The 15,167-nt window shown below is 38.6% G+C and overlaps 1 protein-coding gene across 1 annotated transcript in view; it reads left to right on the top strand.

The window, feature by feature from the left end:
- LOC117506762 (guanine nucleotide-binding protein G(i) subunit alpha-2) overlaps positions 1 to 15,167 on the top strand; it is a 243,715-nt gene that overhangs the window by 205,460 nt on the left and 23,088 nt on the right. The gene's annotated exons all lie outside the window — the stretch shown is intronic.

The following is a 15,167-nucleotide window of genomic DNA, read 5'->3' as shown; positions in this document are numbered from 1 at the left end:
CCCCCCACCTTCTGACATATATGTGTGTACTTGAAACATGCTGTGCCAGTCTTATGTGCAAACCATGTCAGAATAGTATCTTTGTTTCTGAAAGTTTGTATTTTTAGCAGCATTGACTTGTTTACAACACCTGTTTCTTATTTGTCACATTCGGAATTTTCTGGGACTGCATTTGCACAGATTTGAAACCAAAAATAGTTGCCTCTAGGGACTAGTGTCTACACATAAGTATCAATGGACCATATGCAAATTTACTAAATTCTGAAAGTTAGAAAAGGAAATCAGAAAAGCTATCTGGGACCTCAGAAAGCCCATCTGCAATTATTGCTTTATCTTCAAAATCAGTCTATGCAAGCAAAATTGTGTTCAGTATGAGTGTTGTCATTAGTGCCGCTTCGAAAATTAAATTCATGATAATTAATTTATCTTAAACTTATGAGCTGATGTTTTTTCAAACTTATGCAAAAACAAATCTTGAGAAAAAAATACAGTATGCGATAGTTACTAATTATTAAGAGCTTGTTCTTTCATATTTATGAATACATTTTACCACATTGCAGTTGTTTTTTAATGAAAACTCAACCTATCATTCTTTTTGAGTTCTACACATGTGGTGATACCTTATTTACACCAGGATGTTAACAAAATAAATGCTGGCTATTCTCAGAATAAAGTACTTATATCCACAGTTTCAAATTGTATAAGTCAGATGGTGTCCACTTTATGGTCTTCTCAAAACATTAAAATTACTGTTCTGGATGCTCAGAATGCATCTGAGCTTATCTAGAAACCGTTGGCTTCTGGGGGCCTCGCACTTTGTCCCCCCAGTTTCTAGTTCTAAATTGTGCCCTTGGCTGTCAGAGATGAATATTATTCATCTGAGGTTGTTTTATAACAATGTTATTTTAAAAAAGTTTCCGAAGTTCGGGAGCTCTGTCCAAACACCTATTCACATATCGCTGCTCACTAGCCCCCAGCCAGGATTATGCCATAAGCTTATTGATGGCTACCAAAACCATTTGGTTGAGGTGCAGCTCGCCAAGGGACATTTAGCCAAATATTAGTTGGGGTGTATGTATATATTCGAGCCCGTATATATAATTCTGACCCTGTGTGAATTAGAAAACATCCTAAGTAAATTCCACCCAATTCTTGTTTTATAAAGTCATCATTTATGTATGCTGCACAATCATTCCACCCTGGAAAAAAAGCAGTTCAAATACATAATGAAAAAGCACAGATGCCCTTGATGAGTGTATGTAAACCTTTGACCACAACTGTAAGTGTGTGGCACATCTGCTCCAAATCATGTTGAAAATAAAATGATTTAACCTTTGCCAAAATGTATTTTTTCACTGCAATTTCAGGGCCAACCTTTATTGATGGACTAACTTTGGTAGAAATCATGAAATGGACCTGGGAGGAGTAGACCATCAAAGAGACTGGCATGGCCTTGAGCCCAGTGATTGACCTTTGGTAAATTTGACCTTGCTGGACAATTCTGGAACCCACTGTATGTGTGCCAAGTTCAATGTAAATCTGAGTGGAAAAACTTAAATTTTGACCTTTACCCCAATGACATTGGCCCAATGAGTTACCTTTGGTAAATTTGATGTTGCCTGGGCAATTCCAGATCCCACCTCCATATGTGTACCAAGTTTGATAGACGGTGGAGTGAAAATCAGAATTTTGAGTTTTAACCTCAGTGACCTTGACCTTAGCCATAACAAACCAATTAAGGGCAATTCCGCGGAATAAGCGTTGGCAGAACTTGGCCAAAAGACCTGGGAGGAGAAGTCTGGGAAGAAACATACAAACGTTTCTGTATTATGATGTGATTCCCTCTATTTATTTCATACTTTTATATTGTTTCTTTGTGACATCACTTGGACCTTATTTCTAGTAATAAATCTTAATGGAGGTGTGCACGTTCTGTGTGTACCGTGCTATTTCTATTTACTGGCATAACCCTCAGTGGGCCTTCTGAATAATTCACTCAGTCATAAGGCGGAGATTGGTAATGTGTCCCCGAGTGTTCATTCATGTCCGAGTCTTGCTCATGCTTTGTGGAAAAAACATCATGCTTTTATGCAAGCTTTTGTCAACAAGGTATGATGGGACATCACTGCACATGATGTCATTTTGGTGCACGTCATCACGCTTTAGTTCCTGCAGTGCTGAATTGTGATGTCACTGACCGCCAGGATTTCATGATTTGGTGGTTATGGAGCAGAACAATACAGATTAATGTTGGTGAAACACAATATCCCGAGTGGAATCGAGAACAAACATGTCGCTATTTCAAAGGTTGGTTGATGTAACACAAACCAAACTGTAATTAAAAATTAATATGCATTTAGGTGATACCTTTTACAAAGGATCTGTGTGAAAAGGTCACTTGGTTTGCTGATTTTTGTTGGTGTTGTTGGGTGTTAAAATAGCTGTTGTGAAAACCAACAGTTGAGATCATGATTTTACTTCTGTGTAGCATAGGAGGTGACATTTTTGAAAATTATGCGCAGCCACAAGTTCTAATCCGTATGAATGACATAATTATGTTATTTGTTGGAAAGATAATTCTAAACATGGTTTGTGATCACTTGGCACACGTCTCATGAAGAGCTTTGCCATCATCTGAATATTGATAAGTCTTAACTCATCTGCTGGAGTCACTTCCTCTGTTACTACACAGTAGTCATGGTTTCACTGTCTTCTCACATATATCTATCTCGTAGCCAAGCAACAAAGATGTTGTTCCAATACATTAATTTCTTGTAGCAGCACAGTCTTTTAGTTTTTCATAAATTTCACTTCACAGGTTCCGTAATCTTTTTTAATTTTATTGCCCGAGGCTATCAGGTATGGTCATCGGGTATTGCAAAGACTTCTCCATCCGGCGTCCATCCATCTGTCAGTCTCAGTCTGTCTGTCTGTCTGTCTGTCTGTGCTCAGCATAAGTCCAGTCCTATTACTGCCAGAGCCTTCAAATTCACAGGGAACATTCTTAGGGACACAGACCTTGGACAAGTTCAATAATGGCTAACCTTGACCTATTTTAAGATGTATTTTTAAAAGGTTAAGAACCCACATTCTGTTTCAGTCCATTCCCTTTTTTATTTTGAGTGGTAGAAGTGACAGCCAATCAGGCTAGAGTGGCATCATGACATCAGTGGCAGGTCTGTCTAAAAACACTACATTTATGTGTTTATATAAAATGTTTCTCATATATTCTGTGAAAGCTAGTGAGAAATAAACAATTCTAAACCTGAAAGTGCTGTTTTTGGAACCTAATAACACCTCTGAAGTCATTTACAAGACATTTAGCGGATGTTGGCTTGGAGACGTCACAGGCTGGTAGCTAGCTGCAAACGCTGTTTTGTTTGTGTGTAAATATAACGTCTTTGTCATGTATTATGTAAAACCTAGTGAAAATAAACACTTCTCAAACTGAAATGCTGTTTTTTGGAACCTGATAACACCTCTAGACTGATTTATGAGATATTAACGGATGGCAGTGTGCACGCTAACGTCTGCTACCTCAAAGCTAACTTCCACTGTTGTCAAAAGCTCATTGATTGATTGATAGAAGGGCTTTATTAAACATGTACAAATTGTAAGTAAGACCAGAGGATCTTAATATTTAATGCGAATAACCATAAATGTATAATTATATACTTTGCACTAGGATACCAATTAAACAACTGCAAATTATAAAGCTGCAAATTACTCATACGGCCGAGGGTATTTTAACATTGTGTTTATATATATATATATATATATATATATATATATATAATATATATATACATATATACAGTGGTGGGCGCAGCTAACCAAAACCTAGGTTTGATAAACACTAATCAGCTAACTGAAACGTTATCTTTTATAATGCTAAACCGATAACCACCAAAAAATTATTGGAAGCTACAGCTAACTGCTAACTGATAACTTTGAGTATTGTCTCCGGTACACTCTCAGCTACCAACATGCTGATTTTGAGTTTAAACACCACCAACACTTCTGATACTATCAACGGCGATCATAAACTCAAACACAGCCAATGAGTCAGCACTTCTGTCTTTGTGCACCCTGTCCACTGCTGTAGGGAAGCGTCATTTCCCTTGACAGCAGAGAGTGGTCCAGCTGTGAGGCAGACGTTTTGAAAAGCAAAGCAGATTTTACTTATGGTTTTGATTTATAAATCAAATTAATCCAGATAGACTAACTACATTAATGTTAACTGTCATTTGTACAAAGTGAAATATAATACATATCTGTTCATTTTAAAATAATTTTGAACATTAACACACAGATGCCCAAAGGGATTATGTGTAAACTGAGCTTCCGTTCACACTGATTGGTTTGACTCATTCATTCTATATAAAGCCAACACAAGTTAATGTAACATGTGTTATGTTTACAAATAAATGTGCTTTTGTAAAATATGTCTTCTTTTTTCATTTATTAAAAAAAAGCATTTGCAAAACTGAAAAGTCTGTTAAGTTGTGATTCGACAACTGTGTCATATAACAGGGCACCAGTAGATGGCAGTGCTCTGTGTATTTTGACCCATCTACTGGATGGCAGTGGGAAACAGCTCAGTTTATCCATAATCCCTTTTGGCATCTGTGTGTGTTAAATATTCAAAACTTCAGAATTAGTGCATTATTTTAAAATTAAAAGATACGTGTTATATTTTCACTTTGTACAAATGATAGAGTTGACATTAATGTAGTTGTTCTATCCAGATTAATTTGATTTATAAATCAAAACCATAAGTCAGATCACTTCTCTTTTTCAAGACGTCTGCCTCACAGCTGTATGGACCACTGTATGTTGTCAAGGAAAATTACTTTTGTTTTTTTTGTTTTTTTTAATGGCTGGTTGGTGGCCAGGCTCCTTCTGCTGGAGTAGAGTTCAGCTCAGCTTCCTTACTGCTGCAACATAAATAGCAGACAGGAGCCAACAGGATTTATAATCGTTAGCAGTCTAAACATTATCGGAACTAAATTTATCGGAATTTATCAGAATTAGTATCAGCTTAGCAGAACTGTGCCCACCACTGTGTGAATGTGTGTGTGTGTGTATATATATATATATATATATATATATATATATATATATATATATATATATATATATATATATTTAAGAGCAAGAACCTTATACCTGGCACAAAGCAGCGTAAAGCAGCATACAGTACACTGGGTGTCATGTATCAAAGTTGCGCACTTGTGGCGTAAATTTACGGTGTAAATTTGAAGTACACCAAAGTTGCCGTGACATGTATCAAGCAGTGCGCACCTGCCCATTTCCAGCGTACGCCCGACGTGACCTTGATAAATGCGCCGGGTGAAAACAATCGTAATTATAATAAACACGCCCATAAATATTCAGACTCCGCTTCAGACACACCCTCATTTTACGACATGGAAGCCAGGAAGACGGCAAAGAAAAAGAACTCCACCAATCACGATGCATGCCAGTAGACCGTCAAAAGCGGCCATCGTATTAATTGTTTTGTAGTATAATCAAAAAGTGTTACAGTGGTCCCTCGTTTATCGCGGGAGTTACAATCTAAAAATAGCCCATATTACGCGAAATCCGCGACGTATTTTTCCAATTATTATAGACGTTTTAAGGCTGTAAAACCCCTGTACAGTTTATACACTTTTCTCAATCAGGCATGAACATTTTCTCACTCTTCTCTTGTGTGTAAACACTCTCAAAGTTTAAACCTTAGTAGAAAATAAGACCAACCTGTTTTCAGGCCCAAACATTTGTTTGAGAAATAAAAATAGAACGTTTTCCTATAAATAATTATGATGGCTTTTAGAACTAACAAATGTAATTTTAATGATCAACCTACGAGGTTGGACACATAAGAAATTATTAATAGTGACTGACCAGTATTTCACAGTTCCTCTGATCGCGCCTCTTCGTCCTGGCGCCGCGCCTTTTTCCACTGAGTCAAACCTCGCTGCAGGTGTCTTTTTCCGAGTGAAGAACACAGTTATGAGTAGTTGTTGGCACTCTTTTCTTCTGGGCGAGAAGATTCTTATAAACAGACACGCAGACCACAATGCACTGTAAAAAAAAAGCATGCAAAATTGGACTAAAAAATCCACGAAACTGCGAGGCCGTGAAAGGTGAGCCGTGTTATAGCGAGGGAACACTGTATTCTCTTTCACATGTCAAGAATTCTTGACATGTGGATATTTGCTCGCTCAATTAATAAGACACGCCTAATTTTTCAGATTTCTTTATTTTAAAATGTATTTATTTATTTTATGTTAACAAACGAATGGAGAAGACAAAACCTGATTGCAGCACGGGCGAAGGGAATGACAACACTACAGCTGTAATTATCAATTTCATTGTCTAAAACGGTCACACCACATAAAGTTAAGCTCAGCGCTGCTCTGGCTCCAGGCTCGAAGTCTGGAGAAAAAGGCGAGCAGCGCTTTCTTTGCAGTCAGCGCTGTGACCATGGATCATGCTCGATAGACCAATAATCCCGCAAAAGTGGGATTTGTATTAATTATTATGTAGTATAATCAAGAAAGTGTTGTTTATGTAACATATGCATTGATTTGTATAATGGCACTGTTTATCATGTTGATCATTTTCATTTTTATGTGGATTCTAGTGCTGGTTCATTTTGGCGTATAATTTACACCACCTCTCGACCTGGTGTATATTTTCAGCGCAGCGTACGTCAACGACCACATTGATAAATGCCACGTAGCGCAGCTATTTTGGCATACACCCCATATACGCTCAAATATCGCCGTACGCAACGTTGATACATGAGGCCCAATGTGTCATTGTTCGTATCCAGCTGACTCAGTTCACATTTTTACATCCACGTTCTTTAAACAGCAGAGTACCATATTTTCAGGAATATAAGTCAGTGGGGTTTTCCTAGTGTGGGAGGTCCTGCACACCTAGGGTTGCGTATGTCCAGGAATATCTCTGGTGAAGTTAGTTTATAGGTTGGGTATTTGACAGACATTTGGTTGTCAAATATCCAACCTAAAACTAACTTCATCCCGCTTGTTGGTGTGTGTGTGTGTGTGTGTGTGTGTGCGCGCGTGCGCGAGAGAGAGAGAGAGAGAGAGAGAGAGAGAGAGAGAGAGAGAGAGAGAGAGAACATCTCCATTCATTATTCATGTCAGCCAGTTTGACTCTTCACAAATTTAACAACCCTCACTGCATCATTACATCTTTATAAGTACAGAATTCTAAATTACACAGTTGTCCTCAGTGGACATTTGAGTCTGTTGTGCGTCTCTCTCTCTCACTGTGTCTGTCACTTTGTAAACACAATACAAATCAAACTGTATGCAAACATTCTGCACTTCAGCTTCGTGGATGACTTTAACTTTGGACTTCTTGCAACATTTGGAATGTAAACGGAGGGGTGTTAATTTCACCAAACTGGATTTTTTTTACCTCATCGATAGTTTATTCAAAAATGATTCCTCAACTCATATTTCATAGAGCAGGGAGAGTCTATAATTTTCCTTCACACCACTCTTTTATGAGCCCCACACACACACACACACACACACACACACACACACACACACACACACACACACACACACACACACACACACACACACACACACACACACACCTTTCTTTTGCTGGCACGTCCTTGTCCAATGCACTGACCTGATTATGTTTGGAGTCAGTCTCAAAGTACTCTGGGACAGCAGATCCTGTCACCTGGACCTCAGCCAATCACAGAAATAGGATCTCAGGTGCTTTAATAAGTTTATGACACAGTAGTCCCTCCGTCTTTTGGAAAATATTGACTGTTTGAGTTAGTTTTTTTATGTGTTGTATAGATTTGCAGGTGTTTGTGCTTGCAGGTCCATATCATAAATGAAAATGGACATTCAGCATTTTACTACTTTTACACAATACATGCAGATTAATTCTTTGTGATGTCATAATACGTGGTTCTATGTGGCCTTGAAATTCTAGCACATTTAATCCATTTGACTTCAAACTGTTTGAGATAAATTGTTATGACTTTGAATTTGACCTTTTAGGGTCACACAATGTCAAAGCCCATGTGATCAATTGAAAGTTGATAAAAGGCTTTGCATTTGTATTCAGTAGTAACCATAACTGTATAACCAGTTATTTGAAATAGCTATTCTAATGTTCCCATATATATATAAGCATAGGGCCAAAATTTTAATCTTGGTCTATGACCTTGACTTTTATTCAGTTTTTCTCAAATTCACTTTGTTCTTAGCTAACTCTCAATCACCCCACCATATTTGGCTCAAATTGTAACAAAACTCTAGCTTGTGTTTCCTCTGCACACTTTATGTGATCATGCTTTTCCATATTTGACCCTTAAAAAACAAATGGGCCAATATGGTTTAAATTCAGGCATTTCTGGTTATAGCTGAATTTGACGTGCAAAATTCTCTACATAGAAGAAGATGCTGTATGTCCATTTTTGTACTCTTTGAGTTTTCAAAGAAAGCAAAATAAAAAGGTAATACTAAAAGAACATTATTTAGCACATTTTTCCTGTCCTCAAACATTATAAAATGCATGTATGAAAGGATTCGTTGCCATTTTGATTTCTGTCTCTGGTGATATGCCTCATTCGACAATACCTCCTGAATGTGCATTAAGTTTCCAGGGAATTGTGTGCAGGAAATGTCTTCCATAGGTGCCTCAATCTGCTGTCATATGTGGAAGCATAAAGGAAGCAGTTTGGAGTCCAAAGGTCTTTGTTTGATGAGAAGTACAAGGCATACAAGAGAAATAAAACCCAGCTAGACCCTGCACTTATTAGAAAGTATAAGTTGGATTTCAAGGATTTCACTGTCAATATGTGCACTTCATTGAATTGACTTTAGGTTCACAGACAAACAAATCAAACTTGCTGAACCAACGAACCACAATCCTGTGGTTAATGAACAACCCGCTTTATCACCTGAGTCGCAGTTTCTTGTGTAGCTGTAAACCTACTTTAGTCCTGGCAGCATTGGAAACAAATGATTATTGTCCCTACAGGCTTAAATTGTCCAACTCAGCTGGTCAAAATCTAAAAGCTAAATCATCACAGCAGCAGCCAGAACTGAGTAAATAAAAACAGCCAGCATGATAAAAGCTGACCTTTATTTACAGCCAACATTTTAGTATATTATCTCTTGCAGGGTAGGTCTTACATAAAAGATGCTGAGCAAGCCTGAGCACCCGTGTGGAGATGACAGTAGATGTATTCTTTATATGTGCTACTTAGTAGAGTGTGAGTGTGAGAGATACGGTAACTGTTTAAACATTTAAGAGGATTGAAGCACTGCAGTGCTGGAGGGTATATATATATATATATATATATATATATATATATATATATATATATATATATATATATATATATATATATATATATATATATATATATATATAATTTTTTTTTCTTTAAAAAAGAAAGAAAAGAAAATGCTTTTACTTGAAAATAACGCTAATAAAAACACTTTTTGAGCAGTCAATTCAATTTATTCAGTCAATCTTTGAAGGACCACAGTAAGCTTTTCTAACTTAACATTTTGCCTTTTATTCCTTGGCTGCTTGAGAGTTGTTTGGTGACTCTTCAACATTTATTACCATGAACTTAAAGTTTACACGATTAACTTCTCAGTTGCCGATTAACTCACCTAACTTTTGCGGCACTTTCCTTTCAGCATGATCACTGTGTCTCTCTTTCATGCACTGTAGACTAGTTAGAGTGGTGAGGTGCTTCAATCCTGGGAAACACTAATTTCATGGATATTTTATGCCATCTACTGTTATGGTATATGACATGTAAAAGTCTAGTCAAGGTTTTTGATTTTGAGGGGCAAATAGCATATTAAACAACAATCTTTACATTTATGGTGATGATCTAACCCTGACATTTGTATTATTATTAAAAATAATGATTCATAATGACCCATGAAACTGAAATTCACAAACAAAAATGATCACCATCATGGCACCACAAGAGCACAGGTAGTGATGCCATCATGTGTCGAATCCTCTGTAGGTGTGAAATATAAAAGGAATGACGGTAACATAAGAAATGATCTGTTTCTGTTCCTGTAGCTTTAAATTAAAAGGCGTTCTTGCTCTGTTTCTGTCAGTGGGTGTGTGTCACAGATAGCCGTGTCATGCCGTATGTGACAGGATTCTGAAGCGAATTATTCCAGGCCTACATTTTGCTTCCAGTAGCAGAAGGGACAGATATATACTTGTGGGATGTTGAGGATGTTTAACTTGAAGTCTCAATTATACATATTAACTGTACTTGTAAAGTATTGAATAAATATAGCTTGCACAGTGTGACACTTTAAATATTTAAGTGCTTGACTTGTTTTTTTTTTAAAAAAGATGTTTTGGAGTTAAAAACATCTCAGTTGTGGTCCAAATGCAGTTTAAATATGAAACCTTCACATGGGTCTATGTGACCTGCTTCCATTTAAACGGATATTTACTCTGTGTGACAGCTTCACTATCTGGCCTGAATAATACATGAACCAAACCAGTTACTAAAAAAAAGTAATGTTTTTATAATTCTCTCCCTCTGCCACAATAAATGTGGAGCAGAAATTCCGACAGCACAGAGGAATGTCATTTTCTCAATAACTCCAATTGCATTTGCTTCTGTGGAGTACAAACCCAGGCTGTGTTAACTTGAACCTAATGCCCTGAATGTGGTGTGCTGCTGTCACTTCAGCAGCTGAGTTCACACCTTGAAGGCTGCGGTTCCACGAGTCTTTTCATTCGACTTGTGAAGTCCCCCAGGTCTGATCTAATTTGTGAAAACACAAAGGGAAAATGAGACTTACCTGGTCAGGTTACTATTTGGATGGTATTACCCAAAGCATAATGCAAAAACAAACACAAGCAGACATTATTAAATGGACTGCAAATGGTAAATGGGCTGCATTTATATAGCGCGTCTGCATCAGGCGCTCAAAACGCTTTACACATCAATGTCTCACATTCACCCAAATGTGAGGGTGCTGCCATACAAGGCACCCACTACACACCAGGAGCAACTAGGGAATTAAGGGCCTTGCCCAAGGGCCCTTAGTGATTTTCCAGTCAGACTGGGATTTGAACCGAGGATCCTCTGGTCTCAAGCCCAATGCTTAACTACTAGACCATCACCTCCCCATTCTTAGCTTTAAAATAGATATTCAGATGTTCAATTAATATGCATATGTCGCGGACATGAATGAGCGAAGCTCGTCAACATCTCACCATGTCATTTAGGTTCTTCAGACTTTATTTTGAGTAAATGCTTCAGGGGAGCATTAGCATGGCAAAAACCTTTGAACTTCTGGGGGGGCTTTGCTCCCCAGACCCCTGCCTTTTTAAGCATTTTCCTTATTTTGCTTCTCACATACTTGAAAAAGCTCCTCGCCATCTACAAGGTCCGTTAGAAAAGTATCTGACCTTTTTATTTTTTTCAAAAACCATATGGATTTGAATCACGTGTGATTGCATCAGACAAGCTTGAACCTTTGTGCGCATGCGTGAGTTTTTTCACGCCTGTCGGTTGCGTCATTCGCCTGTGAGCAGGCTTTGTGTGAACAGTGGTCCACCCCTCTCATCATTTTTTTATTGCGAATAAATGTCTGAACGATTTGGAGCTTTGCTGCATCAATTTTTTTCCAGAAACTGTGAGAGACCTCCAGGTGGACACCGTTCGGAAAATTAATATGGCTTTCAGGGATGATTTTGTGGGGATTACACAGATTAAGGAGTGTTACTGCCGCTTTAAGGACGGCCCACAGCGTCTGAGAGCGCGCCACGCTCCGAGCGCCGATCGACAGGCTCACACCCCGCTGAAACAACCAGATCATTTCCAACGTGAAGGCTTTGTTGATCCGGGACGTCGTCTGACTTTCACAAAAAGGCAGGAGACGTGGACATCAGCACTTTTTCGGCACATTCCACTGTTACAAGAGTTTTTTTCATGGAAAGAAAAGCGGAGGATTGCACCACCGTGCCGTTCATGGCGCAGGACAAAACACCTCCGTGTTGGTCTCACAGGACGGCTTTCAGGTGGCTTTCAGATGGCTTCTGGTTGCTTTTCAGTCATGTGATTATCCGAGAAATTGAGCATGAGATGGACATGCCCCAACATGTCCTGTGAGGCTTCATCACGGCGTTGCTTTGTGCCATGCGGCTCCACCGCGACGTGCGGAACTCCTCCGCTTTTCTTTCCATGAAAAAAACTCCTGTAACAGTGGAATGTGCCGTTCATTTCTAAACTGAATGCTGTCTTGATCCGGTATGTCCTCTGACTAGCACAGGAATTGCGGAAGACGTGGACTTCAGCACTTTTTCTGCACATTGAGACAGACGTGCAGAGGAGTTCCGCGCGTCGCGGTGGAGCCGCATGGTGCAAAGCAACGCCGTGATGAAGCCTCATAGGACATGTTCTAGCATGTCCAGGCTCATCCACAATTTCTCGGTTAGTCACACGACTGAAAACCCACCGACAGCCGTCTGAAAGCCATCTGAAAGCCGTCCTGTGAGACCAACATGGAGGTGGTTTTGTGCCGTGTCATGAGCGGCACGGTGGCGCAATCCTCCGCTTTTCTTTCCATGAAAAAAACTCCTGTAACAGTGGAATGTGCCGAAAAAGTGCTGATGTCCACGTCTCCTGCCTTTTTGTGAAAGTCAGACGACGTCCCGGATCAACAAAGCCTTCACGTTGGAAATGATGTGGTTGTTTCAGTGGGGTTTGAGCCTGTCGATCGGCGCTCAGAGCGCGGCGCACTCTCAGACGCTGTGGGCCATCCTTAAAGCGGCAGTAACACTCCTTAATCTGTGTAATCCCCACAAAATCGTCCCTGAAAGTCATATTAATTTTCCGAACGGTGTCCACCTGGAGGTCTCTCACAGTTTCTGGAAAAAAATTGATGTAGCAAAGCTCCAAATCATTCAGACATTTATTCGCAATAAAAAAACGACGAGAGGGGTCACACAAAGCCTGCTCACAGGTGAATGACGAAACCGACAGGCGTGAAAAAACTCACGCATGCACACGAAGGTTCAAGCTTGGCTGATGCAATCACACGTGATTCAAATCCATATAGTTTTTGAAAAAAATAAAAAGGTAGGATACTTTTCTAACAGACCTCGTAAACATGTCCTTTTGGTCCTTCAGACTTTTTTCAGTAAAATGGTTATTGGGAGCATGACTAAAACCTTTTAGCTTCTGGAGGGGCTCTGCCCCCATACTCTCCACCTTTCAGCTGACCCCCGTCATTACAGCCCTCTTAACCGTCTGCCACTTTAAGCATTTTTTTCAATGTAGAAGTAAATTAATATTCAAAGTTTTCAGTTAGTTGACAGTAGGGCTGTACAATATGGCCAAATTATCATATCTCAATATTGTCATATAAATTGTCATGTAAATGTCACTTATATACATGCTGCCCATATTCTTGAGCCGCTTAGGTGGGTAGGGAGAGTTCCCATGGGATAAAAAAGCTTTTCAAACTACCATCCCTGGTTCTCAGGACCAGGCACCTAAGTGGCTCGACTCTCTCTCTCGGTTTTTTTTAAAGATATTTAGGTGTACCTTAGTAAACACTGGTAGAGTTCCACCTTAGATTTGGAATGTGTAATAGAAGATATACTTGACTGAATTTTTATATCAATATGATAAATTATATGACTATGATTTAACACAAAGTGTAGCAGCTGTGAAAATTAAACATTCTTAAACAAAACAGTAATAATACCACACTCATTTTGCACTCATCATAAGGTTAGGATACTGTGCCCTTCAAAAGTATTGGAACACTTGGAATTTCACACATTTAAATTTGTTTATGCCATTTTAAATACAAGAAATACAAAAAATAAAGAATAAAAATGTCTAAAATGATCTTAAACTCAAACTGAAATCAAATCTCTAAAACTTGATAAAACCTGTAAATAATAATCAGTTTTATTGCCAGTTTTCTTTAGACAAGTCAGGGGATGGATAAAGATTTCCAAGTCACTGAATATGTCAAGTTGTAGTGATTTGCTTTCAGTTTGAATTAAGGAAGATAGTTTTAGAAAAAAAAAATGTATTTGAAATGGAATAAATAAATTAAAATGCGTGAAATACCAAATGTTCCAATACTTTTGAGGACAATTGAGAAACACTGAGAAGCAGCATCTTACATCTCATACAACCCCTGGCAATAATTATGGAATCACCGGCCTCGGAGGATGTTCATTCAGTTGTTTAATTTTGTAGAAAATAAGCAGATCACAGACATGACACAAAACTAAAGTCATTTCAAATGGCAACTTTCTGGCTTTAAGAAACACTATAAGAAATCAGGAAAAGAAATTGTGGCAGTCAGTAACGGTTACTTTTTTAGACCAAGGAGAGGGAAAAAAATATGGAATCACTCAATTCTGAGGAAAAAATTATGGAATCACCCTGTAAATTTTCATCCCCAAAACTAACACCTGCATCAAATCAGATCTGCTCGTTAGTCTGCATCTAAAAAGGAGTGATCACACCTTGGAGAGCTGTTGCACCGAGTGGACTGACATGAATCATAGCTCCAACACGAGAGATGTCAATTGAAACAAAGGAGAGGATTATCAAACTCTTAAAAGAGGGTAAATCATCACGCAATGTTGCAAAAGATGTTGGTTGTTCACAGTCGGCTGTGTCTAAACTCTGGACCAAATGCAAACAACATGGGAAGGTTGTTAAAGGCAAACATACTGGTAGACCAAGGAAGACATCAAAACGTCAAGACAGAAAACTTAAACAGTATGTCTCAAAAATTGAAAATGCACAACAAAACAAATGAGGAACGAATGGGAGGAAACTGGAGTCAACGTCTGTGACCGAACTGTAAGAAACCGCCTAAAGGAAATGGGATTTACATACAGAAAAGCTAAACGAAAGCCATCATTAACACTTAAACAGAAAAAAACAAGGTTACAATGGGCTAAGGAAAAGCAATCGTGGACTGTGGATGACTGGATGAAAGTCATATTCAGTGATGAATCTCGAATCTGTACTGGGCAAGGTGATGATGCTGGAACTTTTGTTTGGTGCCGTTACAATGAGATTTATAAAGATGACTGCCTGAAGAGAACATGTAAATTTCCACAGTCAT

Source organism: Thalassophryne amazonica, chromosome 3 (genome assembly GCF_902500255.1).
Source record: "Thalassophryne amazonica chromosome 3, fThaAma1.1, whole genome shotgun sequence".
In the NCBI taxonomy this organism is placed as follows: Eukaryota; Metazoa; Chordata; class Actinopteri; order Batrachoidiformes; family Batrachoididae; genus Thalassophryne; species Thalassophryne amazonica.
This window is presented reverse-complemented; position numbering and strand designations above follow the sequence as displayed.